This window comes from Acomys russatus, chromosome 29, assembly GCF_903995435.1.
Source record: "Acomys russatus chromosome 29, mAcoRus1.1, whole genome shotgun sequence".
NCBI lineage: Eukaryota > Metazoa > Chordata > Mammalia > Rodentia > Muridae > Acomys > Acomys russatus.
This window is the reverse complement of record NC_067165.1, coordinates 11,384,669-11,391,222: the sequence shown is the minus strand read 5'-3', so window position 1 is coordinate 11,391,222 and position 6,554 is coordinate 11,384,669. Positions and strand designations below refer to the sequence as shown.

The window sequence follows — 6,554 nt, the reverse complement described above, 5'->3', positions numbered from 1 at the left end:
CTGGTCCCATTAACACCTGGGTTAACACAACCAACCAACTCTAGCCCAGTACATGGTCTGTTGTTTTTTTTTAATGGATATAAGTGGTTCCAGCATCGTCGGATATTGACCCCAGCTTTCCATTGTAATGTCCTGAAGCCCTATGTGGGGGTCACGGCAGACTCTGTACAAGTGATGCTAGTGAGTCTCTCCCTTTCTCCCTCCCCTCTTCCTCCCCCTCCCCACACACACCCCTATTCACACCTGTACCCACTGTTCTCATTGTCTGAGAGGAGAGCATCATAAGGAGATTGCACACTCACTTTCCACTTCTGAGCCTCGGCGTGGCCTAGAGCAGTCAGTTCACTTAGGCATCACGATGGCTTTCCCTTGCTTGTTAGTCAGTGGTGGCTTCAGTGGCAGGACAGACATGATCTACTACTTCTGTTCTGACTAGAGTGACTAGACTGTGAAATAGAAGCCAGAACTTCATTCTCATGGGTAAATCTGTTGTACTGTCCCCTCCCACATGAAACTTCATTCTGAACCCCCAGTGCTTTGTTCTCTGACTTTGATGAATGGCTTCCAGGCTGTTAGTGACCTGAGCAACATGGCTTCCCTTATGAAGAGTGTCTTCCTCCAGAACACCATTACCTACAATCTCACTTCTGATGGCAGGAGGGCCAACTGTGCCTGTCAGGTTGTCCATGAGCACGTGGGTTTCATTTTCTCCTTTATCCATAACATCTCAGCTAGGCCTGTTGCCTCTAGTGTCCCTAAAAGGCTTATGACGCATTTGTCCTGGATATTTCCCTAGTACAAATGTTGGTAACAGAGATGGTAGGTTGTCTGGAGACCTGAGAGTGATTATCCCTGCTACTACTCAAGCAATGCTGTTTGATGCCCATTACAGCAACTCAAGCAGAGACTGCGTGAGCCATGGTCCAGAAAGAAAGACTAAACATCCTTCTGATAGTTTTGGATTCTCAACCGTCCTACCTCCACGTGTTTCCTGAACTCTATAGAGCACTCAGTTTGGATTGGGGGATCATAGGGCTCCTGGGGTCATTGTAGCTATCATCCCTGTCTCTTAACCATTTTCATGGGACAGACCGAGTGGTCAAGCTAAGAAAGGCTCAGCTGCAGGATGAGGGGTTGCTAGAGAAGCTCAGAGGAGAGAGGGGCTTGGATTTCCTGGACATCCTTCTATTTTCCAGAATGATTGGATAGGGCTGAGGCTTGAGACTTTGCCCAGGATTAAACTAATTAATAAAGACTGGTCTCTCACCTGTGGACTCCCCAGATGGAGGATGAGAGCCGCTTGTCTGATGAGGAGCAGCATGCTGAGATAGACTCACTGTTTGGGGGGTCATGGCACACCAGCCAGTGGTATCTCCTGGGTCTTCTGTGCTTCGGCCCACACTTCCTGAGCACCAACAGAGATGCAGAGAGGGGGTGCAAAGCCATCTAGGGGATGGAGCACCCTTCACATGGTGAGTGGGAGCTCAAGGGAAAAGGAAACTCTGCCTTCTGCTAAAGGGAGTCCCTGGTTCTTTCAGGGTCAGCTTGCTCTTTGGGATGGGCTTCATTTCAAGGACCACCTGTACCATATGCCCTACACCACCATGTGCATCAAGGAGGCCATGAAGATCTACCCACCAGTACCAGCTGTAGGCAGAGCGCTCAGCACACCCATGGCCCTCCCAGATGGGCGCTCCTTACGCAAAAGTATGAGCTCCCATCTTCAAAGACTTATGCTTTCTCTGGGGAAAAGGGAGGATCAGGAGTCTATGTGTGCTTCAGGAGTTCTGATTCATTTGGTCTTCTTCTCCTTGTAAGTAAATCTGTGCATATTTCATGGGGAAAATGACATCCATATTTGCATTTAATTAGAATGGCATTATCAATTTTCAATAATTTGAAACCCACAATTTCATGACAACAGGCCCCTTTATTCAGATTCCATGCATTTTTCCCTATGAGCTATGATGACTCACTCCTTTATTTATTTTCTTAATGTGCATAGGTGGTTTGCGTGCATTTTATGTCTGTGTACCATCTTTGTAGTGCCACTGAGGGCCAGAAGAGGGTGTTGGATATTCTGAAACCAGAGATACAAACTGTGGTTAGGTGCCATGAGATGCTGAAAACTGATCCCAGGTCCTCTAGAAGAGTAGCTCACACTCTTAACCACTGAGCCATCTCTCCAGGCCCTCCATACTATTTTTTGACTCCAGCATCCTGCCCTGATTCCTGATAACACAAAGTGACCACTTCTTTCTTAGCTGTATACTCTTAAAAAGCATTCTTCACCGTGGATAGAATGTGTGGGGTGGTTCCTTTGGGATGGAAAGCTTAGAAAACATATTCATCTACACAGTAATGGCTCAATCTCAGGGTCTTTTCCATGTGGACTCAACACTCATAACCTCTTGAAGTAGATTCATGACTAGAGCTATATATAAAAGTCTTACTTCCTGAAAGCAAAGGCTGGAAAGGTGATGAGGTAGAGGTGGGGGTGAGGTGGTTCTTTAGATGGGTGACAGCAAGAGGAGGGTCCAGAAAGTTCTGTGTCATGAATTCTATGTGCTATGGTCTGAGGTATCCTCAGACTGTTGATAGAGACCAGGTTTATGACATGCTCTCCAATGCATGGAAGGCATTTGATAAACAGGAGTGATCACTTAGGGTGACTTGACAATGGGTCTCCAATACTTTCCTACGTTTTATCCCACAATCATCATCATCTGTTCTTCACCTTTCCAGAAAGATTATGTTGACCAAAGTTATGACTTATGGAACCAGGTCTTTCATGTACACAGGGACCCTGCAGTCTATCAGACCAGGTATTTGAATGTTCCATGTATTTTCTCTGTCCCGCCCCCCCCCCACCTGCCCCACAGGTACCACGGTCCAGCTTCACTTTTCTGTTCTTCACCACAACCCAAAAGTGTGGCCAAATCCAAAGGTAGGCATCACTGGAGTACGAAGAGAAACATAACCCAAGGGCAGTGCCTCTTGCCAGTCTCTCCTGAGAGTTCTGTCCCCTCACAGGTTAAAAACAAGCGTGTGGTTGTTGTCTGCTTTGTCCTTAATATTCTCTCTGCAGGTGTTTGATTCTTGCCAGATGGCAAGGGATTCTGTGCAACACAGCCATGCTTTCCTGCCCTTGTCAGGATGACCAAGGTGATTCAGTGTAGGTACTGGGGTGGTGATGAATCGTCCTTGCTCACATATGTGACCCCTTACATTTATCTGTGCCAGAGTTAGGTAAGCTTCTGTTTGCTGGTGTTTGAGAAAGAAGCCTACATCGGGCGTGAGTGTGCACTAAAAAAAGGGCAACATCTCAGAGCACTCTGGGAAGTGTTAACCAAGTTCCTTCCTGAAAGCCAGTATCAGTGTCAGCGTATTTCCCCCACCTCAGTATGTGCTGGTATGTCCTTCCCCCATTAAAGGCAGCACTAATGTGAATTTAACTTAGGTGCTGGGCTTTTCAGTTGCTAGGACTCCTCTATCCACATCTTCTTGGCCCAGCCCAGACGCCTTCCTGAATAGTTCTCTAATGCTGGAATACTGCAGCAAATGATTGATTTGCCAGGGTTTGCTTTCCAGATATTTGCTATGTGCAGCTATTAAGCATAATGACTGAAAAGCCACAGTGGTGCTTCTAAGAAAGTCTTTGAACAAAATGTCCATGTCAGCACTCTCTTGAATGTAACACTCAACTGTACGTTAGTGTCCGCATCCCATTTGCAAGTTTCCTAGTTGTCAAAACTTGACAGGGAAAATAAGATCTATATGTGTTGAAATTACAGTTATATACTCTACACACACACACACACACACACACACACACACACACACACACACATATCAGGTGAAAGTAAATTGAGTGTGAAGGGAAAAATCTATTTTGAACCAAAGCATAACACTTGAAAATTTCTGGGAATATGGTAAAGTCTAAATTCAGCTGAAGGAGCTGAAGCATCTACTGGCATCATGGCATGAGAATTCCATGTGGCATACAAATCTCAAAAAACTTAAAAATACTAGTAGAGAGTAGGATTATTACAATAATGATATGAGTCCTTAAAATGCTGGGCCAACCTCCACAGAACAATCTTTAAACAAATTACCCACTGTAGACTGCTCCCAGTATTGGTTTCATGCCAGAGCCATGTCCTTCCTTCCAGACACTGGTGGGAATCTGGATGCTAAAGACAAGGGGCTGTAAAGTTCAGGCAGGTCAGTCCTCAGGGCAAAGTAAAATGCGCTTTGACCTTCTTCTTGTGTGCTTTACTTTTTCTGCTTAGCGCAACCACAAAGGTCTTATTTCTCTGCCCTTTACGCCAAGTTCTGTCCTAAGAGTGGGACCCAGAAAAATGGGTCTTCCCCTGATTCAATGAGACCACATTTATGTTACACAGAGTCAAACACTGACACTTGAAGCACACACATCAGTTCCTCACTCTTTCACACCTGCTGCTCATTGAGGAGTCTGTGAAATAGTGCTCGTTCTAAACACTGTCCTACATCCCGACTCATGTGGCCTCTAATAAAGGACTTAACGCTGTATTGGACGTCTGAGTTGAGAAAGAGACAGCTGGCAGACCAGGAAAGCCGTTGGTTAGCCTTTAGAACTTTCAGGCAGAGAGTGAGAGAAACTGTTTTCAGCAAACTCAGTAACAGAATCTAAGGTAGGAAGTAGAACTGCATAAGATGGTAGCCAGAGAGCACAAGGCCACGTCCATGGCTTCTTGGACACTGTCCTACCTGAAGGAAGGCATGGGAGGGTCATTAAGGAGGGGAGAGTTATGGATACCAGAGACTATTGGGAGAAAATAATAAAGTTTGCGAGAAGGGACATTCCTAGGGCAGAGTTCGGAATGACAGGTGTTGTTGGGCTAAGGGAAGAATTGAGTCTGACCACTGAGTGGAGACAGGTGGGGAAACAGCTTGAAGATCTCCAGACTAAAGTCTCTGTCAACATCTGACTCCCCTGTGACAGCTGTCAATCCTTTGTCCTCGTACCGAGTTATCCCTTGGAAGTGTGCTCTGCCTCTCCCTTTATAGCTCTGACCACTGGTGGTTACTGGGGAACCTGAAACTCTCAGTGGAAGAAGTGAGCCACCCAAACACCGAGTGTATGATGCTAAATGTGGTTAGAGTGTCCTCTGTTCCCGCCTCTGAAGTCAGGACTGGGTCAGACTTAACCCCGAGGGAGTGGGGGGCCTTGTAAAAACACAGGGGCAGAGAGGGATGTATGGACGATGGAAAAGCAGTCCAGCTCTGCACAGGACATGAGACCGTTTTGTTGCTGCTGTTGTTTTGTTTGTTTTGTTTTTTTCTCACCCAGGAACTGCATTGGGAAGCAATTTGCCATGAATGTGCTGAAGGTGGCTGTGGGGGTGGAGGATGTACAGTGGTGCTGTCTGCCAGCTACAAACACATAGGTAGAGCCAGTGACCCTCAGGGAGGTCAACATCGATGGTGGGGAAGTGTGTGGCAGCATGGAACTTGCACAGAACCTGCCTCTGATGCCCTCCCTGCCTACCTGTAAGATTGCCCTGACCCTGGGCAACAGCAGGATATCTGAGAAGAGTTCCAGCAATGGTCCAGTATTTATGTTGCATCAGAAATGAAAAACCTTGAACCAGACCAGCAACTCATTGCAGTGAATATATCTGCATGTAAAGCTGTTTGGGTAAAAGAATATACAGTGTGACACTTGGCAGCTTCCAATGCCACTATGACAAAACAAATATGGATGACGGAAAGGTGAGAAAGATGAAGGAAAGGAGAAGTGAGTGTGGGAAGAGAGAAAAACTAGAGACTCAACGGCGATTACAAGTGTGAGAGAAGGCCGTGTGCTGCCACTGAAGGCTAAGCAGATGTTCATGGTCTATGCTGCTGCTTGAAGGCATATTGATGTCCATGGGCCAGGCTGCTGGGGTCCATTTTAGTGTCCTTTGCCCATGTTGCCCTGGACACCATGTTGGTGTCCTCGGCCTGTGCTGCCACTGAGAGCTATGGTGGTAACTGTGGCCTGTGCTATAACAAAGGGCCAAGTGGATGTCCATGATCTGTACTGCCACCAGAAATCATGCTAAGGTTTATGACACATGCTGACACCAGAGACCATGTGCGTTCCCATGGTCCATGCTAGCACCTGAGACCATGTGGAAGTCCATAACCCATGCTCTTGCTGACTCACATGAGAAAAGAGACATAGAAGTCTTCAGTGACTACCTCTACCCCACCCTACCTCACCTCTCACCCCAAAAAAGCAACACCCTAGACAGGAAACCATTAGATAAAATCCTTAAAAATTGTGATGAGGATGCTGAAATGTAGCTCCACAATTGATGGCTTCTGGCAGGGGTGCATGTGGGAAAAGACACCATTTCCTTAAAGAGCTGGACACTGGAAGTTTGACCATGCTCCAGTGAGGATCTAGGCAACACAAATTGGATAGCTTTTCAATAAAATATTATTTTTAAAAGAATAATTTAGTGCCAGCAAGATGGCTCAGTGGGTAAAAAGGCTTGCTGTACAAGCTTGATGGCTGGAGTTCT

At 46.4% G+C, this 6,554-nt stretch overlaps 1 pseudogene; it reads left to right on the top strand.

Annotated features, from left to right (window-relative positions):
* Nucleotides 1–553: 553 nt before the first annotated feature.
* On the top strand, nucleotides 554–5,660 carry LOC127211938 (cytochrome P450 4A6-like; annotated as a pseudogene).
* Nucleotides 5,661–6,554: the final 894 nt, after the last annotated feature.